The sequence below is a fragment of the Cydia strobilella genome, chromosome 3, assembly GCF_947568885.1.
Source record: "Cydia strobilella chromosome 3, ilCydStro3.1, whole genome shotgun sequence".
Lineage (NCBI taxonomy): Eukaryota > Metazoa > Arthropoda > Insecta > Lepidoptera > Tortricidae > Cydia > Cydia strobilella.
Window position 1 is genome coordinate 9,445,908 of NC_086043.1, and position 26,615 is coordinate 9,472,522.

Genomic DNA, 26,615 nt, shown 5'->3' on the forward strand with positions numbered 1-26,615 from the left:
AGACTACGATTCTAATAATTTATAATTTCATACAATTCATGCAATTATAAACATTTTTCCAATTAGAATTTGAGTAAGTTACATAAGTTGAATAAGTTACAATTACCTTTGGTTTGGCGTTAACGAATTACGTATTATTGACAAGTAACGCGCTTAGGCCCATCTGTGTAAATTATGTAATTTCGATACAAAGTGCAGGTACCGATTTTCATTATTTTTATATGTGCTTCCAGCCTTCCATCAGACTAAAGCATAGGTAAGCTAAGTAAGTACCTACAGATTACACAGTAACCAGTGAAGCTAGGAATTAGGTAGTCTAGAATGCACGCAGAGCCTTTATATTATGCAGGAGCATGTGAGAGCAAAACAAAGTCAGTAAGCCAAGTGGAAATAGAATTTCGGATGAGTACAGAGTACAAAGCCGGTTGATACCAGGGCATTTTTTCTGTAGTGATGCGCTGGACTTTTTTTAGGATATGTAAATTTAATGTTATTTGTGCCCAGAATCATGAGCTGATCCCATGCTCCTAGGAAAGAAACAATGTCCCAAAATTTTCATACATTTTATGTACTTTCCATTTCATTACCGCCGTACTCGGCCGTGCAAAGTGTTTGAAAAATGCTAAAGGAATGGAAAAATAAAACTTGGGACGCTTTTTTCCTCCTAGTAGGAGCGAAGGAGCTCGTGATTCTGAGTAGGAAAAACATTAAATTTACCTATTTTGGAAAAAAAGTCTAGTGCATCACTACAGGAAAAAATGCCCACCTAGTTGATTTTAAGTACGAACGACTTAGAGTTAGACCAAGCTTCATAATTTCATAGAAGTTTGACGTTCAAAATAACACTTGCACAGTCTGGGCTATCAAAATCGCTGCCAACTTAGCTTGGTCTAACTCTAACAGTGTCGCGTACGCATTATGGTCGCCATGACTATAAGGCCAAAAATATTAGCGTTTCCAGAGACGAGTTCAAATAAGTCAACTTTACATACCTAAACTGAGTACCTATGCTGCATGATTTTTGGATTGGGCCATATACATGTATTTTATGAGACCTTAAGCTTCGATCATTATTTTTTCGTAACATCATCTAGTAAGTATTTAAGCCCTCTGGGAAAAAAATGTATATATAAAGTGGATTGGTAAAGCGGATGGATTAGGTGAGACGTTAGGTACGAGTACCTATATGTAGGGAACTGAAAACTTAATAGGTAGGTATGTAGCGCCACGTAGCAGTGACGAGGAATGCACCTTCGTTTGAATACCTACTTAGTCTTTACTATTTGCATGTCTCTGGCATCTTTTAACAAAAAGCACGACGTGAACACGTTTAGTAAAATACGTGGTCTGACTTGTCCTCGCTTTAGATAATGTCATTTGCTTTTTCCGCCAGAGTTGTTCGTAACAAATGACTACAAATCATGTAAACTGCTATTTCAACACCGTTTAATTTTTAGTAGTCACATGGATTAGGTAGATTTATTACCTTCAATTCACATTCAAAACATGAATCATCTAAAGGAATGCGTTGATGCACGAACTTAACGTTACTATCTAATTCACTATTTTTGAATCATGGTAATCACAATATTAGTCATCAAGTAGATGATAATTAGTAATGACATCAGATTTGTAGTTCTCAAAATTAAAAAATATAAACAGTGTATACAAATTCGGTGTTTTGATTAACAATAAATGTCAGCATAAAACTATTGGGGTAGGCAAACATAAAATTCAAATTGCAAATTCCTATGCGAAATTTGTCCTAATCAGAGACTTAATGAAGTCTCAGTCTCGACAGTTTTGTTAAGTTTTTGTGTTTTGTCAATTTTTTTTTCACAGTGTATTTTTATGTATGTAAATTACCTGCTAAGACAAACAACGCCTTAATACATAATTTTGCCACATCCATTGAAAATGTGATAGATGCAACAATGCATAATAAACATAATATCTAGGTACCTTACAAGTTCCGAATTTGAGCGCAACAGCTTAATCCAACTTTATCTTCAATTTATAAAAACATCCTGGTTATAAACACACTTTTTACTCCTGTGATAAAAAAATAATATAAGTTTTCACTGATGGGTTATCGATTTATTTGATTGAATATTGTAAGCAAACGGACGTCGCGGCGTTCACTTGGATAAGGACCCGGCACGGAACTGAAGTTATTTTGTCGACGCCGTTCCCGATACCACTAGCGCTCACGTCTTCACGACGAACCGGATTATCAAACGATACATTGCTAGCTTATATGCATTTTAGTACTTTTTTCGGAAGAAAATCCGCAATGGAACCGAACTTATGCGTTGCACGATTTATGAATTTTAACATCCCAGGCAAAATGAACATCAATCTTGAAAATCGTGGTTTGGTGGGACATCAAGCATGAGAACTCGATGCACGTCACGAATAGGATTAGATTTAGGTAGCAAAAAGGTGCAGGTTGTATTACAAATTCATATTTTTTGTACAATCAGAGATAGACAGTATACAGATAGTTGAAGTTTTTATTAGAGTTAGACCAAGATAAGTCTGCAACGATTTTGGTAGCATACGCAGTGCAAGTGTTATTTGAAACGTCAAACTTCTATAAAATTATGAGGAATAAATAACGCACTGCGTATGCTATCAAAATCGTTGCAGACTTTTCTTGGTCTAACTCTAGATAATTGTTGGCATTTTCAGGAACATGACAATTATTATTTTACTCGTACCTTACATACATATTATTTTTGCGGTGTTATTTCCCAGTGATTAATTTACACTTAGGTTAGGTTATCAGTCAGTATCCTGAAGTAGATATCCTTACGGTTTTCCTGTCATTTTATCAACTTCCGGTTCTTAATAGAAAGATTTATATAAAGCAATATATTTCTACGGTGGAAAATCCAGCACGACTATAGGTATTATGCAGTTATTTCGTCATCAAAGTCGTTTAAACTCGTTGTAGACTCGAGTCATCGTACAATACAGCGGCTTCAGTATCATTATATTCATTATTATTAAAGTAAGTTCCCTCGATTTCTTTAGGATCCATAATTGGATCTGATCTGATATCAATAAAAGCAACTGTAAAGCTACTGTAACTGTATAAATATAAATAAAAAAAAAAAATACCAAATCGGTCCAGCTATTTTCGACAAATCGAGGAACGAAGGTAAGTAAACACAATCAGGCGTAGGTATTCGAATCTTAGTTAGGAATTCGATTTGTTTTCGATATGATACTGATCTGCCAGTGTCAAAAGTGACAATTCTTTACTTTTCGTTACTTTTGACACTGACAAATCAGTATCTTATCGGAATCAGATCGAATAACTAAAATTCTAATACGCCTGTAAGTACATAGTTAAAGAAGCGAATGTCCCGATAAATAGAGAACCTACTCCTTTTTGACGAACATTTCTTGCCAATCAGTGCCTATATGGATATAAATCCATATTCTATACTAATATTAAAAATGCGAGAGTATGTCAGTGTGTTACCCGCTTAAACCGCTGGACCGATTTAATTGAAATTTGGTATAGAGATAGATTGAGTCCCGGAAAAGGACATAGGATAATTTTTATCTCAGAGGTCGTCCTTTGAGGGGGTGAAAAGGGGGGTGGAAGTTTGTATGGGGAATCAATAAAAAGCAGATTGGATAAAACATATTCTACCCAAATTACTAATTACACGGAAAAAGCTATTTTTTTTAATATTCGCAACGAGCCCTTGCCTTCTAGCGGCCGTCAAGGAAAAAGGTTTAAAAATGTTGAGTTGTTCCTAACGAGTCAAATCAGTTAGTGTTTTTTTGAAACATCACGCTGTCATGGCATATGCTGTCAATGTTACAAATAAGGTCTACTTCTACTTAATGCAAACATGCCATTTACTAACCTTATACCATAGAATAAATAGTAGTAATAGGTACAGAAGTTTCACTCTTTAACAAAATGCGTCTATTAGGACAGATATCACCGCTAGGTGGCGCAAGCGCGAGCAGGCGTCCGTTCCTTAGCGGTGCGCGGCAACTACTATGGCTACTTGGCTAGGCACCAAAATTGGTGTGGACCGCATATATGTACTTATAGCGAGGAGACGAAATCGCGGAGTGAGCCACGCCTGCTTATACTAGGTATCTAAACTTTTGCTGTAACTGATTTCTGTAAAGGTACTCGTACAATTTGGTGTAAAGTACAATTTGCCTCAGTTTGTATAAGACTAATCAGATAAAAACTATAAAATTAGAATTTAACAATTTTATCTACTTATATTGTAAAGCATTGGTTTGATGAGTTGAAATCAATATTACTACAATATGTTATGATTAACAAGTATTCTACGTAACTCCATTTAAAGCAAGTAGGTTGTCATTCGAGACGGCACTCCATTATGCTAGCTCATCGGAATATGGACTTGATTAGCACCTGGCATTGTCTTCACGGTGGCTTTATTCTCAAGTCCATATTAAGTTTAAAAAAATGATACTAAAAACATATTGCTTTCATGTGCTTGCTCGTTTTAAAGCCCAGCAACAAATGCACGGGCGCAATATACTTACATTTATTGTGTTATTCCCACTAGTTACCACCAAGTTCTTACCAGTGGTAACTATAACTACTGGGATTTTTTCCCACCTTTTACCACTGGTAACTACTGGGAAAAGGTGGGATTTTTTTCCCAGTAGTTACCACTAAAATTTTGTTAGCGTTCAAAAACAGTATAAGTATAGTGCTTTAATCAAATAATTATATAAGTCGATTAGTGTTTCAGTATACGGCCTTGAAAGTGATAAAAAATAGTCGGTTTGACTGATTTGTTTGTTCGTTCGTATAATTGTATAACGTCACAATTATACAAACAAACAGTCAAAAACCTTTGATAACTTTTATTATTGACAGCTAGAGACCTTATTGCCAATGGCGCTTCCGCCATTATCAACGATGCTTCTATATAAATACAACGTTGCGCTACAAAGTACGGCGTAAGCGCCCTCGACAAAAGGTCCATTTCATAGATAACTTCACAATTAATTCAATTTACAATTAATAAAATAAATTTCATCAAAGCATTAATTTCTCCTTAACTATTTTAGTTTTTTCACTTGCACCGGAAAAAAGGGTTTTAATATTTTTGATCACAAGGCAGGTTTCTTGAAACACTAATCGAATTATTTATTAAGTCACCCAGTCAGTCATTCATACTATTACTATTTGTACTGTTTTTATTAGTATTGAACTCTAACAACATTTTGGTGCTAACTACTGGAAAAAAAAACCCACCTTTTACTAGTGGTAGCTACTGGGTATAAAAATTTCCCAGTAGTTACCAGTGGTAAAAAAAATCCCAGTAGTTACCACTGGAAGCAACTTGGTGGTAGCTGGTGGGAAAGAACATTACCTATATATTGTTAATGAGAGTACGTTTCTGAATGTGGTGACTGGTCGGCGTGAGAATAATGCTCGGAGACAACAAAGTGTTCCAAATCAGAAGAGCCCTTAAGGTATTCTTTACTTAAGCAATTTTACACCCTATTTTTATACATTATAAGGATATTTAACGTTGCGACTTTTTGAATTACACTCTTCGCGTTTTAAGTTACGTACTTTTAGTGCAGTGCTGGAAGCTCACACAAACTTTGCTATTTTAAACAATTTGAATGTACCATTTTGGTAGCATACCTTGGAGACCTTCGAAGCTTGCACTTAGTTATAAATTAATGAAACCATGTTAATTTTGTTTTATTTTCGTAAACATTCAGTACGCTAGTAGCAAGTAGCAACTAGCAATATTACTTTACCTTTAGTGTGTAGCTACCTAACTTATCTAAAGTCCCCTTCCATTTGAAAAATATTTTGATACGTAGGTTTGTATATTTTATGTTTATGCTAGCGCGATGCACGGTTATAAGCCATAAGGTAAACTAAAGAGAATATATATGATAGAGGGGTACTGTCATAGTAAATTTTGTAGTCAAAGTAAACTTATTGCCATCTATCGACACACGATTAAAACTAAAAAGAAAAAATTCAAAAAATGTATATATATATATATATGGATAAATGATTTTTTTATTTGTAGGTTTTTATTTTTATGGTATTGGTGGTAGCGCCATCTGTGCGAGAATCAAATTTTCTTGATTTCCGAGGCACGTTTTTTCCTTAGACTATTCTTATACGGAGTTTTATTAGGTCTTTGGGTAAACTAAATCCATTAGTTACGAGCCCGCTTCTAACCTCTTCTTCTTCTTCCTCGCGTTATCCCGGCATTTTGCCACGGCTCATGGGAGCCTGGGGTCCGAATGACAACTAATCCCAAGAATTGACGTAGGCACTAGTTTTTACGACAGCGACTGCCATCTGACCGTCCAATCCATAGGGGAAACTAGGCCTTATTAGTCCGGTTTCCGCACGATGTTTTCCTTTACCGAAAATCAACTGGTAAATATGTAATGATATTTCGTACAAAAGTAAGTTAGGAAAAACTCATTGGTACGATTGAAAGTCGCACGCTCTTACCGATAGGCCACCATTTCTTGAAACTGAAGTTGGCAACTGTCGGGGCAATGTCCAACACTGGGACATTTAGGTAGGTTAGAATTAAATTACTATCATGAATTATATTTATAATCACTCTCATAAATACCCTAGCAAAGCCCGGACCCTGGCAAAAGCCGGGATAACGCTAGGTAGAAGAAGAAGACTCATAAATACAGCCCCATATTTTAATGCAAACAAGATATTCCCGCCTCAGTCGTAATATCCGACGACAAAGGGGAAATAAAAGCTCATTCGTTCAGTCTTCCATTAAGTGGGGGTCACTTCCCCGAGCGGACAGAAATCCGATTACCTATCGTGCTTACTCTTCCGTTGGGCTTAACTCTGTTACAATAGTTGGAAAACAGAACATCTATTAGTTGGTTATCTACGGCCAAGGGAAGTGTGTTGCGCCAGCAGCATTTATGGAAGTTTTTAGAAAAATTGTAGCTTTACAAATGTTTTCTATCTGTTACTGATATAATACATATATCTCGATTCGAGGACTGACGCCATGTTAGACAGAAACGAAAAGGAAAACATTTCGATTGGAATTGTAGAGTACCTACTATTGTATGTTTACCTATCCCATCCAAATTTCTGTTTGGCTTGAGGGTTGACGTTTACAGAATTCTTGGTAGCAATCAGTTCACCTCTTGAATATTTTTACTGTATAATATAATTTAAAGTAATGAAGAACGAAAACAAATGAAAAAAGCGAACTCTTTTAGCCAACCAGTGTACTTAATATTAATCTTATAATTATTAATGAGCGCAAAGATAGATATAACTCCGTAATAGATGGATACAGTCTAAGGAAAAAAACGTCCCTCGAAAATCAAGAAAATTTGATTCTCGATCAGAGGGCGCTACTAGCTTTGGCCTACTGTCGTATAGATGGCGTTGACGGTTTCGTTTGTTATTTAACAATTTTAACGCATATCAGTGAAATAACATGGGTCAAAATCATAAAAATAATTAATGCAAATAAAAAAAATCATTTATCCATATTTAAATACATTTTATCGTATTTTTATAAATCTTAATTTTTAGTTTTAAGAGCCAACAGGAGTGGTCATTTCTCCATACAAACGTACTCGACTGTTTCCTCCCTGGTTTTTGAAGCTAGAGGAATGATTTTTTCAACACAGATTAATATTGTCAATATCTGTGTCGGTGTGTTTTGCTTTTTTTGATATTTTTGTTTTTTAAGGCGCTAGAGCCCTTCAAACATGGCCAAAAATGGCCTCACTGACTATGCCGCAATGAGAGGCGTGGTATTCAAAACTGGTATCAATTAGCCAAAAAATCAAAACAGTCCGACACAGACAATTTCATAATCATTTAGATTTCCAAATTTGGTTACGATTGCTTAAGTTTTGGAGGAGGAAACAGTCGAGTACGAAACCTCGATTTTTGAGATTTTTACGCAGGATTTTTCGCCTAAGCTGCAGTTGTCCTTATCGCACTAATTTTAGGGGCGGGGTCAAGTTTCTAAATACGTACACGGACAGAAAAGTGATGGGCAATAGTCGACATTGAAAGTCGATAATCTAGTGATGTGATAAGTTATCGATAAACCATAACAAAGTCGCGATTTGCCTCTTAGTAGGCGAAGTAAGTAAAGTGAGTATGCACTTTGGCCTCAGGGGATATCGTTTAACACTATTTATTATTCCTTGGTTCATACAAAGCTGAGCTGACGCACTAGCTACGAGATTAAGTCCTGGCTACCTCCCAAAAAGGGAGGGGAAAAGTCGGCTTCTGCGGTCCAGTTTGCCTCTATTTCTACCTATCTCTTGATATGAGATCAAATTTGGTATAAATTTTGTGTAAATTAGGGACGAATAATTTATTTTAGAAATAACAGTTTCACATTTTCATACACAAATCTGAATATACGAACGAAAAATTAAAACTATATATAATTTTTGGTCACAGATTTGCTCTTTAGAAGCAAATTGTGGTGATTTGCACTAAAAATTAATTACACAATTTAGTTTATTCATTCTTTATTTAGAAAAGTATCAGTTCTAAGTACGTATTATTATATTGCTTTATATTTTACAATTTTCACTATTATTCAAAAATTTATTTTAAACAAAGTATTAATTTAATTAAAACTTTTGTGACGTGATCTCATGAAAGGGGCTCCACGAGGCGAAATACTTTTTACGCCAATTATTTTCTTTTTTTTTAATTTACAACAAAGACGAAAGTTCGAAAAAAATGTGGTTACTTAATAATTGCCTAACTTGTTGAAAAAATTACTTTACATAATATCAATTTATAACCGTAGTATATTCCATGATATGTTTTAAATACACCATATTATTTCCTAATTTTTAAAAGAATATTTAATACCTTTAAAATAATATCTGTCTGTCTGTCTGTCAATCTGCCTGTCCGTCTGTCACCAGGCTGTATCTCGTGAACCGTGATAGCTAAAAAGTTGCAATATTTACGGATGATGTATTTCTGTTGCCGCTATAACAACAAATACTAAAAACAGAATAAAATATTTTTTAAGTGGGGCTCCCAAACAACAAACGGGATTTTTTGCTGTTTTTTGCGTAATGGTACGGAACCGACTCGCACTTGGCCGTTTTTTGTTAATAGCTTTGAACTTTTTTTATGTGGGAATAAACGCTTCGAATACATTTTTCTAGACATCATTCTGAATCCAATGAGGTATCATACGTATTTTTAGGAGTTAGTATCTCTATTAGTGGCAGCCGTACAAGCCCAATTTCAAAGAAAAACCGCAAATCGATGTACAGGTTAGCCGTTTGGCACACGCATACTAAGAGGTCAAAACAAAATTTTTGACCCGCAGTTTCTAAAAAAAATCCCTTAGGAGGGGTATGCTGAAACATTTCTTTTGTATGAAAAAAAAAACATATTTTTTTTCCAAAAACCTATCGTGTGTGGTATCATACGAAAGGGCTTTTTGAGGCGATTCTAAAATTATACCACATCATTACATTTTAGCCATTTTTTTGTAAATTAAAACAAATAGAATTTTCAAAACACACCAAGTTTGGGGTCAAGTTAAAGGGTTAAGGGTAGAACTGTGTCACTTTGTATTGAAAAATAAAACTAAATACATTTTTTATTGCTTTTTTGGGGTTACATATGAGGATATCACGTATCATTTGTACAAAAAAAATCAGCCATATCGTATCTGGAGGAGCCCAAACTTGGTATGTTTTGAAAATTCTTTTTCTTTCAATTTAAGAAAAAACCGGCCAAGTGCGAATCGGAATCGGGCGCCGAGGGTTCCGTACATTACACAATTTAAACAATGTATTTTTATGTGAAACGTGAGTGAAAGGTAAATTGCGGTTTACGATTTATAACGTATTAAAAAAAAACTACTAACTAGATCTCGTTCAAACCAGTTCTCGGTAAAAGTTGGCAAGGTAATGTACATCATATATTTTTTCAGTTTTATCATTCTCTTATTTTAGAAGTTAGAGGGGGGTTACACATTTTACCACTTTGGAAGTGTCTCTCGGTCTCGCGCAAACTATTCAGTTTAGAAAAAAAAAAAATGAGAAACCTCAATATAATTTTTGAAGACCTATCCATAGATACCACACACGTATGGGTTTGATGAAAAAAAAAAATTTTTGGGTTTCAGTTCTAAGTATGGGGAACCCCTAAAAATTTTTTTTTCCTATTTTTGAGTGAAAATCTTAATGCGGTTCACAGAATACATCTACTTACCAAGTTTCAACAGTTCTTATAGTTTCGGAAAGAAGTGGCTGTGACATACGGACGGACGACAGACAGACAGACATGACGAATCCATAAGGGTTCCGTTTTTTGCCATTTGGCTACGGAACCCTAAAAATGGCTAAAATGCAATGATGTGGTATATTTTCAGAATCGCTTCAAAAAGCCCTTTCGTATGATAGATGAGAAGTATACGATAGGTTTAAAAAAAAAGTTTTTTTTTTATACAAAAAAAGGTTTCAGCACTCCCCTCCTAAGGGAATTTTTTTTAGGAACTGCGGGTCAAAATTTTTGTTTTGACTAGTATATACGTGTACCAAACGGCTAACCTGTACATCGATTTGCGGTTTTTTTATGCGAACAGCTTACACTATTTTTTTCACCACCTTGAACCTTTTGTAGACTAGACTATTGTCCCAAAATATTGGGCGACGACCGGTCGTCTGGCCTAGGAGGTAGTGACCCTGCCTGTGAAGCCGATGGTCCTGGGTTCGATGATATGATATGATGAGCACAGATATTTGTTCCTGAGTCATGGGTGTTTTCTATTTGTATTTAAGTATTTATATATTATGTATATCGTTGTCTGAGTACCCATAACACAAGCCTCCTTGGGCTTACCGTGGGACTTAGTCAATCTGTGTAAGAATGTCCTATAATATTGATTTAATATTTATTATTATTTATTTATTTATTGGGTTTCATATTTATTCCGATCAGAATTAGGAGCTCTTCAATTTATACCTATTTTTATCAAAATCTGACACATAAATAAAAAAACGGACCATCAATAAAACTGTATAATGACATCAAAGTAAGAAATATCACATGTCACATGTTTCTTTATTATGATAATTTTATCTAACCTGAGGCTTTCTTTTTTTCTATTCAACGGCAAATTTGTTTTTCAAGACGCTTGCTCGAAAAGATCTTATTTCATGCAGGTGTACTGAAGGGAAAAGGCCTATATTGTTCCCGCGGGAGTTATAGCTTTCTTTTTTAATTAGGTATGTCACTAATTCATACGAACCAAGTAAGTTATAAGTAAAATACTTTGTTTAAAATCAAGGTATAAGGGAGTTTTACTTTTAAAATACTCACGACTATAATTTAATATTTTTGTTTATCATATTTAAAAATATTTAATTGGATTAATTTAACAGCCGTTATCTTGTATGTTTTTATACAACAATGTTTTCTTGTATGTCCATGTTATGTTATGTTTTTTTACTATTCTGTAACTCGAAATGTTAATTAGATTGCAGGTTGTAGAAGGATATTGAATTTAGTTATTTTAGTAACTAAATTCAATATCCTATCACGCGAGCGGCGTGAGGCCGGCGAGGAGCGCAAATAACGTGCGCGTCGGTGTGCGTGCACCACACACACTGGGATAGTCCCTCGGTACGCGGTACCGCCCCCGTCAGCGCGACGACGATATTCTCTTTCAAATCTCAAAATTGAGTTTGGTCTCGGCTCCTGTTGGCTCTTAAAGTGTGTCGACAGATGGCAGTGAATTTACTGTGGTTACAAAATTTACTATGACAGTACCGCTCTAGTATAAGTTACTCTATGATGAGCGTAAGTAATGTAGGGGGCTTGAAGGAAAAAAGGTTAGGCTTTCTAGCTGACATTATAATTATGTATTGTTCGGCATTAGCAGGCCCAGTTTCACTATTTTGTGTAACGGTTTTAGTTGGTTATCACTAAAAACCCCAAATTTCTTTTGTTTTTCCCTTGTTCCATGTGTAAACTAGTCAATACACCCCAATTTTTAGTTATAAAAATAAACCGTGCCATACATGTGCACAAACATCTGCTCACTAACACCTGTGTCACGCTCACGCAGTATAGTGCACGCTACTGTTTACTGAAACTAGACTAAAATTAAATTAGTGTCTTGTGTTAGCTTAACACACGGAGTGAATAAGAAAAATGGCTATTTATTAACGCAAAAATAAAGGAAAAATAAACAGTTTTTTTCAATTGATTATGGTCGACATCCTGTCAAATACTGAATAGATATATAAAATATACATTTATCGACGAAATCATTGCTAAATAGGTACCTACATTTACAAATAAGTTGAGTGTAAGTAATGTTACAACATTACTACATATTTGTCTTTACTTTTTATTTCTGCTTTCAGTTATAAATGTTATCAGAAACATTTATTATGAAAATGAAGCAGCTTTTATTCAAGATGCTCATAAAGCGGAAGATTTATTGTAAGACCACGACAGCTCATTTGAACTGCTACAATTCCCTCTCGTCGTAATAAGAATTTATTCAAGTAAGAATGCTCTAAAGGATAATTTGTTTATCTTGATAACTATACAAACAATAAAAACTAAGTGAATTCTACTACTCTTTACAATATTTGACCCGTAACTGCCAGTAAGTGTTTATTTTTAATTTAATATATATATAATTCATTTATTGCAAGTAAGCTACACTCATAATGTGGTTAGTAAAACTTAATTCTAAATTATGTATTAGTATTTATTAAACCTAGGGATAAATTATTTTTGTTGTCAGCTGAGTACGGCACATGTAGCCGACTGCAGCATAGTAAATAGGGGGAGTCCAGCCTGTCCCCTATCATCTTCATGACATCATGATGATTTAAATATTAGCTACCTTTACTCCTCCTTTTAAATTTATTCCAATTAGGTATACATCATTTTCTTTGTGAATATCCAATTTTGCTTCGTACAGTCGACATCAAAGATGTTTACACTTTTGCACCTTACTCCTTTGTTATAAGGATGTAAAAAACATATCTTTGGCGTCGACTGTACCACCCTAGTCAATGAAAGAATATCCGCACCCTCAAAAAGTACACGTCGGCCATCTTGGATACAAAAATGACCATATTTTTCGAAACCTGTAACCCCAAGAATCCAGAAAACGATAGCCATAACTATTTTTAAGTTACGTTAAAGTACACATGTGGCCATCTTATCCATGATGTCTTTTTTACGATATAATTTGACGAAACTTTGAACATTATTGTATATATGTACTATTGTCTAGGTATATTCACTATATGGTACAAATATCGTCATCAATACATGAGCCGATAGTCTGTGAAAGTTAGAGAGACTTACGATTATTAGACAAAGGTTCCCGTGTGACGCTTGAAGCAAACTTATTCCTCGCGAACGCGGGAAGAAGCCAGATAAAACTTGAGACTAAAAGAGAAAGATACTTTATCGCAATCTAGAACTAAGTAACTTTACGGAATACATACCACTATTTATAATATATAACAGTAATATTTAAATGCTACATTTAACACTTTTTATACAAATAATTCCATAAAAACAATTGACTATTTAACGCTGACTGACTTAATATTAAAAAGGAATATAGGCATTTTAAATGAACAGTACATAGTAAATCATGTTTTATTTTGATAGCGTCGTAAATACGTGGAACCAACCGCTATCAACTACTATGGTAAAAGGACGCGCAAGTATATCACAGCGCGAATATTGAACAATTTATCAGTAGAAGACGAGTGTGCTAGTAAAAACATCTTTAAATAAAAAATTAAGAAGTTGTTATTGGGTACAACGCATGACTAAATATATAAGATAGGTAAATATTGTATATAAATAAACAAATAAATATTCTTTATTGCACCAAAATTATACATTTTACATACATGTAAAACTACAAAGACATTTTTAAAGAAAAACAACATATATACCTACAACTTACACTGTATTTTTTTTTTTAACTAGCCTAATTTAGTGTCCCACTGCTGGGCAAAGGCCTCCCCTCGTTTCCTCCACTCGACCCTGTCGTTTGTAGTGTCCCGCCAATCCGGATAAAATGCGTCTAAGTCGTCCCGCCATCTCCTTTTCGGCCGAAAAGGAGACTGTGTTAATGTAATATAAAAGTATGTATTAATCTTAGTAATATAAGTTAATCATTAAATTTAGATTAAGGTACTAACATTGAAAATGAGTGCATCATTTCGCCGTTAAACGCAAGTTTGGCGAAACTAGTATAAGTTTAAAATGTATTATACTTTTTTGAAAAAAAATTAAAAAAAGAAAAAATATTTAGTACTTGCCGAAAATGTTTTAGCAGATAAAATAACATAGTATTAATTAATAAAGTATATAGAGTAATTTAGATAAAAACTTGTTTTAAATTGATCGCCAGTTTTGGTTTCAGTATTTGCTTGTATTCGTATTTTAGTTATTTGCTTCCTAAACGCATTAGGAAGAGTTCGAACGGACTTTTTGCGTGTTGACGGCCCTGCTCCCGAAGGGTATTTTTTCCCCACTTCACTAACGTAACGGAAACAACCGAAACCCCACGCAATAGTTTTTTTACAAGCTCACCCGTCCGCAGCACATGCAAAGTATGGGTTTCCGTTTGCGGCTTCATTCGTTTTGTATTATAAAAGAAAATGATCAAAAATATACGTAAATAGATATTTTAAGTACATTTTTACTCGTAGGGGCTTTAATACATCGGCTATTTAATTTTAAGATTCGTTTGTATAACAAATAAAAATATACGTACTCTGTATAATGTTAAATAAGTTATTAAACAGTATTATGCGTACCTAATTGATCCTGAAAAGCGTTCCAATATAAATGATAAAAAAATTGTATTTATTTTTTCTCGTAGAAATCTTTGTTGAAATAAATGCAGTTTCTTTATTTTTCCATTGTAGGTTGTAGGTAAGCAAAATAATATTTAACAATAATACAACTTTCATTCCATTTTGTACGTGATCTGTACGCTTGAAATCTTAGCGACAGTTCGCGCGTCCCCGAGGACAAGTCTGATGAATTTTACGTCAAGGCCATAAAGAAATCACGAAACTTGGCGTTCATAGTTCATAATAACATGAGGTAGGTATAAGTGCCGCAACGCAGGTCCTTGACCGTTCAAGGTTGCCATTAATGTATGTATGTTACTACATGCGTAACGTCATTATATGTATTCAATTTTATATTTGGATTAGGTATGTTATTGTTTAGCTATAATTAGGACGATACCCACGCGGTGCGGTGCAGCGTCGGCGGTTAAAAGAATTGCAAGGAGACTTCTTAATTTTATATTTAACTCATTGTTCCTTGATATAAAACAAATATTATATTTATTAAGTTAGTTATACAGGACAGGAGTAAATAGGTTTTCTGTAAATCAGCTTTAATAAATTTGTTAGAAAAAAGGCGTACTATCCTATTTACCTGCTTAGGTACTTTCTTGTACACATGTGACACATGTTTACCATGTCTTAGTTTGATAAATAAAACAAAATAGCCTCTCTGGTCGAAAGCTAAAGAGGGCTCTAAATATAAATAATAAACACACTACCTATTTATGTAGGTACATAAAGATTTACGTAAACGAGGTAGGTGTTTTGGTTTCTTTTAGATTATTGAAGTGGAAATATTTAATCAAAGTTATTGGATTATTGATTGAACGCGTAGAAAACAGATAGGTACATAGGTAGGTAAGTCAAAAATATGATTTTGTAGCCCGACGACTTAATCTGTCATTTTTAATTACTATAGGAACGACCTGCGGTAACTCGATTCCTGATGGTCATAAAATTGTTCTCATTTTTTTAAGCCCTGTTATTTTTATATACTTATTTACAACTTAAAATATCACAGTATACACCTTATTAATGACAATACAGAAGAAATATTTGAAACTCATGAGGCATTTTTTAATGTCTAATTACGATGAAGAGAGCACAGTTCTGAGTAAGCATAACCTCAAACTTCAGGATCTAAATAAGAAGTACCTTTTTATTGACCTACTTGTCTAAATTGTGTCTTCATGCGATAAATGACAATTAGAAACCTAAGTAAAACGTTAATAACCAAAATTACGCAATTAGCGTCACTGTCTTTGTGCACCGCAACCTGGATACCTGACGTTGCTACAAACATTACCCTACAATATTTGTACCTGGCATGTATTGGTATTGTGCTCGCATCATTATCCTTAACACTAATTAGCGTGCCTCCAGCTCGCGGTTACTCAACATCTCTTAAGGCGGCTTTACCGCTCTGGATCATTGCAATCGCTTCAGAAGCTCACACACGAGTACACTACTCAGATGAACCAGTTTAAGTGCAATCGCCGATCACGCATAGTTGCTACGGACCGAGAGGTCACATAAGTCTGGTTTACTAGTTAACTCGACTTGCCGGCGTTCGCGCAATCAACGAGAACTCACGCCCTGGCATAATGGTACTCGCACCGGCTCTAACGACGCCTATTTATTGTGAAATGTTCCGCAATTATACCCGAAGTGCACTTTTTTTTAGTTTAATTTTCATGAAAACCGAGGCGTTTTGAGTCACCAGTCAGAATGTTTTATTTTGTTGCCGTCACGTTGGGTTTTCCCGAGGGGCTACAGTATGGGGTTCTTCAAAAAAGGAGTGTACAGGTTTTTAAGGGTCGGCAACGCGCGTGTAATATCTCCGGTGTTGCAGGCGTGCATAGGCTACGGTAACTGCTTACCATCAAGCGGGCCGTATGCTTGATTGCCACCGACGAAGTATAAAAAAAAACGTATTTTTATGCTCGTTTGCCTTTTTTTTAATTAGGTACGTGAGCGTTAGTTAAAAGTCTGTCTATAAACTTTTATTTTAATTATGTAAGAAACAACCTTCATCAAGCAGAAGAAGCAAAATTCTAAAAATTTAAAAATTGTTATGGCAAATGTACTCGGGACATTCTTTTGTATCCTCATACTTCGGTTCGGTATTTTAAACAGTGCTAGAAATTTTAAAAACTAATATAACATTACATACCAGTTTTAATATACCCAATATTTATTTTTATCTAGACGATAATGTAATATGATTAAATCCTGCTTTCCTGATATTCTTAAGTTGCACTGTGTTGGTTTCTAGGGGTCTTAAGTTAGGTATACTTTATTTAACTTGTCACCGCCGCAACTGTATAAACTGATAAAGTGCCCGTGACACCTCTAAAGCTGCAAACGTATTAGGCTGCTTGCCACGCTTGTTTGCCACCATCATATTCATCCATTTCCCATAAAGCAATTATAATAGATGCTGTTAAATATATTTTGTGTTACGCAAATCAGAAGATCCTTTTTTTAAGCTATCCCAAAATTACCTGGCTCAAACCTTATTTCACATTGAATTACGAATCAGTTAACGCCGCTCCAAATGACGACGTTTAGTTGGTTTTTTGTCCTTTCATTCGACCCATTTCCAAACGCATGTCTCCGTAACAACAGTTCCCACAAAATGTCGGTGTCCAGAAATAACAGCCTACACTTAATAAGATTATTACATTCTATAATAAGATTTCATCCTCATAGGTTAGTGAAATAATTGCATAATTAATTAAAATCGAATCTGATGTGTACTTTATTTAAATCATTCATCAATCATTCTTACAAATATACATATGTATATCGGTAAATTATTACAAATATTAATATGTTCCGTACGTATTTGATTTAGTATCGTTTTAGTGTTATGACAATTTATATAAATAAGCATAGATGACTGCTTAACAATGCCACCAGCAGCCGTCTTATATCTGTACTGTATATTTACTTTATTGTTGAAACTCGAACTTTTTGTGCAAAAAGGTTTATAATTTACAAAAACAATAAATATTTATTTATTCATACTGATATTTATGTATTTTTATAAAAATTGTAAAGCCGGTAAAAATAGTTCTACTGATGCTTACATTTCTTTTTTTCTAAATTTACCTACAATAAATATACATTAACAATATTTGACAAAACATAACCAACTGAGTAGTCTACCTTGAGTTAATAGGCTGTACGACATGGGCAGCACGGCCATGGATGCACCTGCCATTCCCGGCCTATTATTATTAACCACAAATTGCATCCAACCTGCTCCCATGACTCCCATCCACCATTATTACCGACTTTACAGAGTCCCGGTACTGTATTCGATTTATTTTATTGATGTATCTAGCTGGCGATGTGATAGGCAATTTCTCATACACTAAAGAAAAAGTTCCCTCCTCGCGAACCGCGAGGGGACCACTGCGGGTTCGATTCCCGCCTCGGCGACCGGTGGACTTGGTCACTATTTCTTTAGTGTATGGTTTAGATATCAATAAAAAAATAGATTTCAATTTATTATTTATATAGGTAAAGTACTTAGTGCGACTACCTTCTTAAAAAAACAAATCAAAGAATATTTCACAAAATTCTTTCTTAGGCAATTTTTTAGATACCGCGAACCTACGTGTCGACTTTTTACAGTACGCGGCTGCTAGCACTTATGGCGGGTGGTCTTGGTCTTACTTTTATTCGTTTTTAGTTCTCTTTTAAGTAAAAAAAAGAAACCATTACAAGACCACTAATTGGTATATCACTCCAAATCCAAACAGATATCGTCCAAGCATCCAAGCGTCCAAGAATTACAATAATTATAGGTACTTAAAAAAAATTATATCACGTGATCGTAAAAATAAAATTATCAGTACCTATCACCATCACATAAACCTATTATTAGTTAGGGTATGTCTCAATGTTTGACTTCTTAAGGATTTAAAGATAAATACACGAAAGTAACCATAGAATTTTACCCCATAAATTCTTATTGTAATAGACAATTATTTTAATAACAATAGTTAATAGACGAGTTTTCCAAACACATGAAAGAGGTAATAGTTTAATTATATCAAAGATAGATATAACTCCGTAATAGATGGATACAGTCTAAGGAAAAACGTGCCTCGAAATTACGAAAATTTGATTCTCGATCAGATGGCGCCACTACCTTTGGCCTACTCTCGTATAGAGGGCGTTGACGGTTTAGTTTGTTATTTAACAATTTTAACGCATATCAGTGACGCATATGGGTCAAAATCATATAAAAATAATTAATGCAATTTTTTTTATATCCATATTTAAATACATTTTATCGTATTTTTTAAATCTTCATTTTTAGTTTTAAAGTGTGTCGATAGATGGCAGTGAATTTACTGTGGTTACAAAATTTACTATGACAGTACCGCTCTATATTATATCCTCTTTGATTATATTGAATCCAAAGTGACGTAAAACTATGTACACGGTTTATTAAAGCGTGGAAGAAATCATAGACTATTATCATAGACTAATTATAACAGTGGAACAAATTTGATAATTACGCTCTCAAGAAGAGACCATAATAGCTGCCGTGACAGGAATACTTAAAATAGCCATTCGGAGTAAAAACTCTACTGACTTTCCAGAAATAACGTCCGGGGAACGAACTATTTAATGCTTTCTCTCACGAAGACACTAAAGAAATACATTCAAAACTTATACATCAAGTGCTGTAGGAATCAATTCCGAGTTCGATTTTAACTCGATTTGATTAAGTTTGAAATTGTAGAAGAGTAATAAGGTCGGGTGGCGGTCTTTTGCTTCGTAAAAGTCAGTAGCATTGAATTAACAGCTCCATACCGGTCCAATTTGTGCTTCAAATAAAGTTTACTTTTCATTTAATCAAGCTGTGCTTAATTTTATTGATACAATCGACTTGTTTACTGGGACGCTAAATAGTTTACATTGACCGGAAAGTTTCATGGCCACGATAGGTTAAATTTCGTGTTTCCTGTAAATTTTATAATCAATTTGATATTATATTTAATTAAGTAATTTATCTTGTGACTGAATATGAAATTATTTATGACTTCGGTTTTTAGGGGTTTTAGGAGTGCGTCTGACGATTAACAAATATAATAATCTCCGTTCTATCTATATAATGTCCGTTCTCAAATGATGGTTAGATTTTAAAGTCCCAAAAAATTGTCCAACCTAGAAATCAATGGAATTAGGTACTTACTTTGGCGTCGGTCGGTCTGTCTGTTAAATATATTTTTCATAGAGATCCTTTTGATACACAAAGCTGAAATTTGAAACAGGGATAAGTTCGTCCACAACACAAACTAAACACATAACAGTTTATCATAAATAGCACAGGGAGAAGAGGCTATTTTATTTTATTAAGATGTGTTGACATATTTTGAAAACCACAAGCCGAGAAGATAGGTAAGTATCTACTTGAAATTCATAGGAAAAATCCCAGCCATAATAAATTTGCACAAAAACCTTAGGCTCTTTGTAAAATGTGTGTGAAACCCTTTTTTTCTCGGGACGCAATAAGAGTATTGCCGGCAGGTAAGTCAATAATTGCCGTCTCATGATAGAATACCAATTACGAAGCAATCTTACGGGTTATTACTTTGATGACTAATGATGACTTGCTACAAACCTTTAATAATGTATGTTTTAAACTGAGATACGTTTTATATGTATAAAAATACCTAGTTTTGATATAAGTACTTATGTAAAAGTATGTACCGAGCGCTCCGGTTACTATCTACCTATTTAGTAACATGATAAACACATGAAAAAAGTATAAACAAATATAAATAATAAACTTTTACCTCTAGCACAGCACAAGAAGCAATTTTCCAGGCAAATGTACAAAAACACTATTTAAGAATCCACAACGTCATAAAGGGTTCCCTGTAACTAATTAAGAAAATCAAAAGCACCCCAATCGTGCTTTTGGTTCCCAAAATACAGCCGTCTGTCAGGATAACGACAAGAACCCACCTGCGAGGTCACATCGTTAGCAACATTGAGAATAATAATGGGCTTACGTGTGACGATAATTATAAATGCATGTGTTGTCTATCCATGCAGTAACTAAACGCTTAGAATGAATGGCTGTGTGAGTGAACCTCAGGTGTGGGGAAAAGCCTTAGCAAAGTTCAGTGCTCCTCCGTACACGCTGTGCCATCGACACTCTAAAATAAACCTTAATTCATGGAAAATAAGTTTAATTTTATGTTTTTAATTTACGACCGAATCCCGACTAATGTGCTTTAAAGATAAAAGCCAATAGGCCCACCGTCGGCGATATACTTGTACATATTGGCAATACTAAAAGTAGATACTAAATACTGTCGATGTTGTTCTTACTGCCAATTAACCATAAAAAATACATGTGCTTAAACTGTTTAATGGTAATCCCATAAAGCCTCAATTACAAAAGTAATTTGAGCATTAGAAAAACGGGGGCGACATTTCGGCATGCTTACGTATTCAGTTTTGTCAAGTGATTTCACGGTTGCGTGTCCCAACCGCATAAATTTGACATGACCGAAACTTGACACAAGTAAATATTAATGATCAGTACCACAACCTATTAAGTTATTACGATAACATGGTAAGTTATCTAAAAATTACATCGTGTAAATACAGTCACCTGCAAAATATGTGACACGATCTTATTTGTAGTGTTACAAGTGTACATAAATTTCATATACCTATTTAATGTTTGGTGTCTTTTTTTACAAATTTCATTTCAAATACTTATCTAAGTTGAGGACGCTAAGAACACTATTTAAAGATGTCAATGTATTTACCGAACGTGCGTGATAAGTGATAACCAGCTTTATTAACTTAATTTTCAAATACTTAATAACGTACAAGTAAGTTAAATGTAAAATTAGGTAAGATGTTGTGTATTTTAATAACCTAACCTAAAGGCTCCATTAGTTAGTAATAAGGCGGCGATGTCACATTGAGAGCGGTCGGCGGATTAAAAGCGTTTGGTTTGCGGTCGGGGACCCGCGAACGTTGTAACTTGTAAGTTACCTACGGCTTCGGGTGGGCGGGCGCGGGCAGTTGACTTGGCGGCACGATGTCGTACGAGACTGACTCGTCGGATGGGGAAGAACTTTTATTGCTTTATATGTATATTGTTATTTACTTCGTTCCGCACAACCGCTTCGTCTCCGAATTCTCCGATCCGCGCTCGATGTGACTGGCGAGTGGCCGCGTCCGCTCCCCCCTCAACCGCGCATCGGTTCCGCATTCGGTCGGTGGATTGAACGCGGTGCCGCGCTTCGGCAATGTGGCATAGCTCATAGTCATAACGTTCTGTTCTGTGCATTCCGAGTTGCGCGGTACCGCGCGCAATCCGCGCGCAATCCGCGTCGGTTAATCCGCTACCGCGTCAATGAGACGGAGCCTTATCACTCATTACACGTAGTAGCAATTCCGCCCGAGGAGTGCTGCGCATTATTCATGTGTTGATTGTGACACTTAAATGAAGTTAAACTACTGATTATGCTAGTGTTGTGACAGAATTCCAGTCGGTCGAATGTCATACGGCACGCCGAGCAATATGCCGTCGACATTCGATGTTGCCACCTGTTCTACCAGTCCGTTATGACACTTATGACTAGGCTGACTAACGCAATTTGGGGAACGACATTTGCTCGATGGACTTCAATTCTAAAACCCAATATCCTGTGCATGTGTAACTCGTTTATAACAGAATTTGCATGCACTCGATATATTAGACCAAATTATGATTGGAATAAATAGTATCACGTGACTTTATACTTCTGATAGGTATTACTTAGGTACTATATAAGAAAGAAGAAGATATTTAAGACTTCATTAAGTATCTGTATTTTTCGCAGCATCTCCTCTCTTTCTCAACTCAATCAAATTTAAATGGCTTGCAATAGCAGACCTGATGTCAAAATTAGTACTTTTATAAAGCATCTTCAAACGACACCTCATTTATGGTTAAAGATCACTTACACTGTATTCGATCCTTCATTACATACCTAAGTCATGAGTGACATGAGTGTCGTGACCATCATTGCAAGTTTTATTTCTAATCTTTTAGAGGCTCGTTTCTACCTCTTATTATTTAAAGTACTTACCTATTTTATGCCACTTTTCTCCTTAGTCTGTACTTCTTGGTACATTTATCCACTATGATATTAGTTGCCTTTTACGTTATCGACTACTACTAGTATCATAAATTTACATAAAATGACAGTAGAAATGGTGACCCAGATAAAACAGAAAAGCTTAGAAATCCCGGAATCAGCTAAGGCGGAAAAACGCAAATGCGGCAAACCGCTAATAGTCCGCGTAGACAGAGAAACACGAATCGTCTGCGTGTGGGCAATCTTGTGAGCTAAATGCGTCGTAAGTAAGAAACGCTTATTGTATGAGAATCTAGACACAGTCACTCTTAAACCTGCATTGGTATTATTTGGTAAATTTTATAAATATTATGAGTGAGTTGAGTGACCGTTCCAGAATCAGTAAATAAAAAAAATTGGTGATGTCCATACAAAGTTGCATTAAGTATATGAAACTTATGAAATGATAGGTACTCTTATAAAGAGGTAAATTGCAACGACAGCAGCAGTAGCAAATGCAGCAGCAGTTCATGATAATGTGATGACGATGAGATGGCATAACTATGAGGGAGGTGTCTGACCTCTAGGTAAGTACGTCTGGGTTAGGGTTTGAATAGTACTAGTCCTATGATGTAGGGATTATAACATCTATTCTTTTTCAAGACACGTTCTGCTGGACTCGTAACGATGTGTCGTGTTCCTGTCCCTATTAGCAGCAAGATAGCAAATGCATCGGTGAAATCTTACAATAAAAAAACAATGAGTGATGTAGTTCTGTATTTTTTATATGTTGTTTGGAGACCTTGGAGGATTGTGAGACTAAAAAAAGTTGTGCTCCCTGCGTAATTTGCAAGAAACCGCAAAAATTTCGGTTTTATTTTTTATTTTTTGCAGTTTTATTATAAAATTATGGGTTTTTGGTCAAAACTTGCTTTGTAATCTTGAAAGTACATTAAATTTTGAACAATTTAAGCCTATTTACAGCGCCGTATGTCTAATAGTTCTTGAGATATGAGGCTTTAAAAAAAGGGTATTTTTATCTTTTTAGTAAAAATTTCGTTTTGCCTATATATTAAGACAAATATCGGCACAACCGCCCATGGATATATTGCCACGAATAAAGTTGTAGAAAATTTAATAACCTTTAATTTGCCAGTGCCAGAAAGGGTCAGTATGTCCTACGGTTCTCTTTTTTTTTTTTCTATTTATTATTTAGGGACTTAAACCAGTTACATGATTATGCCAGCCCCATTGTACCTTATACTAGTATTCTTAAATGTCTACTTATGGGATAGTATTGTACTGTTTGAAAAAATCTATAATATATAAAAATATATGTTTAGCCTCTTCTGAGGTCGGTACAGCTAAGATGCTCTGAAAAGCACCTATATCTAATCGATTTACCTTGAGGGTAGTTTGTAACGATTGTCTATCACTTTCATTCCGTGCACATTCCGTCAAAATATGTTGCACATCTTCAACAGAACCGCAAACTTGGCAATTTGGTGATGGTTCTTTTTTCATCAAGTAAGCAAATTTTTTTGACGGGATATGCCCGGAACGCAATCTTAAGCCTATCTTAATTAACTGTCTACTTAAATTACCGTTAGTAAACCAAGGTATATGAGGAGGTTCCGATTGCATCGTCTTGTACCACACGCCCTTTTCTTTGCTACGTTCATCAAAGTGTTCTTTCCAGACAGAATGAATTTTTCTTTTATATTTATGTAGTTTCTCAGTAAAGTCTGGAAAGATGTACACATCCGCACCTTTTGTGCACGCGTCTTTTGCTAGGGCATCGGCATCCTCATTACCTCTTAACCCTTTATGTGAGGGGATCCATTGCAATTTCAATGTCATGTCAGTGGGTATCATACTTAATTTATGCAACACAGTGTAAGCTAACATTGTGCCTCTGTGTCCAGAGGCGCAGCGAGCTATGTGCTGCAACGCGCTTTTGCTGTCCGTAAATATCACGACATTTTTAAGTTTTAAGTTAAACGAATAAGACATGGCTTCTGAAATTGCAAATAGTTCCGCTGACATAATACATATCTCTGACGCTATCTTATATGTACTATTTACATTATTTTTAGGATCATGGTATGCGGCCCCTGTACTATTTATGTCTTTAGATCCGTCTGTATATATTTTGTGCCAGCCACTATATTTCTCGTTTAATTCACATAATACAACGTTTTTCAAGTCCCGGGAATCGTACATTTGCTTGGAGCGCTTAACTAAATCTAAATTACTAGCTATAATATCCTTTGTATTTATATATGACACCCATGTATTTAAAGTGAACATTTTGAGAGGGTTTGATGCAGATACTGTTTCAGATTTAATATCACTGTAAATTAATGCCAAAAGGGGTTTTTTCTTTCTATTCCAATATCTATTTTGAATTGATAAATTAAGTGATTTTAAAAGCTCTAAAGTTGTATTATTTAACAAAGAAAGGCACTTTAAACTATATTTGGTTGCTAAATAGTTTCTGCGTAAGTACAGGGGTTGTATACATAGTTCGCTCTCCATCACATGTATTGGTGTCGTTCGTATGAAACCTCCAATAATTCTTGTTATCGTAAAAAAATGAAATTGCTATAATGGGGAAGGCAACTAATGTATTGTTTAAGGCATTGTCAAAATCCCTACAAACCGCAGCCAAATAACACTAGACCCTACTCATAGTGTTGTGTTCCTGCCGGTAAGTAAGGTTGCCAGAGCTCAACGAGGGAGAGCAGTGTTAGGGTCGGCAACGCGCGTGTAATATCTTCGGTGTTGCAGGCGTCCATAGGCTACGGTAACTGCTTACCATTAAGCGGGCCATATGCTTGATTGCCACCGACGTGGTATCAATTTTTTATTATAGCAATTTTATTTTTTTATGATAACAAGAGAACTGTAGGACTTACTGACCCTTTCATGCACTTAAATGAAAGGTAATTAAATTTGCTACAACTATATTTATTGCAATATATCATAGCATGAGCGGTTGCGCTGATATTTGTCTTAAAATGTAGGCATAAAGAAAAATTACGTTATAAAGAAAAAAATACCCTTTTTTAAAGCCTCATATCTCAAGAACTATTCGATATACGGCGCTGTAAATGGGCTTAAATTGTTCCAAATTTATTGATGTACTTTCAACATTACATAGACAGTTTTGACCAAAAACCCACAGTTTTATAATAAAACTGCAAAAACTGAAAAAAGTCCGAAATTTTTGCAGTTTTTTGCAAATTACGCAGGGAGCACACCTTTTATTTGCTTGCAAAATATAGTCACACATTCCTCCAAGGACTCCAAACAACATGCAAGAAATACAGAACAACATCACGCATTGTTTTTTTAGCCGATTTTTTTGTAAGATTTCATAGGTGTAAAAACAGTGTCTGCAAAAGGATAGTAATAACCCTTTTTTATCAAAACCAAATTCATAAACATATTACCTACACATTTTTAATCGGTGATATTTCTGTGAAAATTAATGGAAGATTGTCACATGGCACAGTGTAATTATTTCAGTCACTTCCGTTTGGCCGGTTCTCTGCTGCCCACATTGCAACCCGGTCAGCTAATGGTTCTCAATGGAATTAGATCATTAATTATATA

At 35.0% G+C, this 26,615-nt stretch overlaps 1 protein-coding gene across 2 annotated transcripts in view; it reads right to left on the reverse strand.

Moving 5' to 3' along the window:
- LOC134755758 (uncharacterized) overlaps positions 1–26,615 on the reverse strand; it is a 61,679-nt gene that overhangs the window by 30,419 nt on the left and 4,645 nt on the right. The window contains exon 1 of one of the 2 annotated variants that reach the window (XM_063692332.1): positions 1,963–2,157. The exons of the other annotated variant lie outside the window; for it this stretch is intronic. The gene's annotated coding sequence lies outside the window, so the exon portion shown is untranslated. Of the gene's footprint in view, positions 1–1,962; positions 2,158–26,615 lie in introns of those variants that run through there. 2 annotated transcript variants of the gene reach the window in all.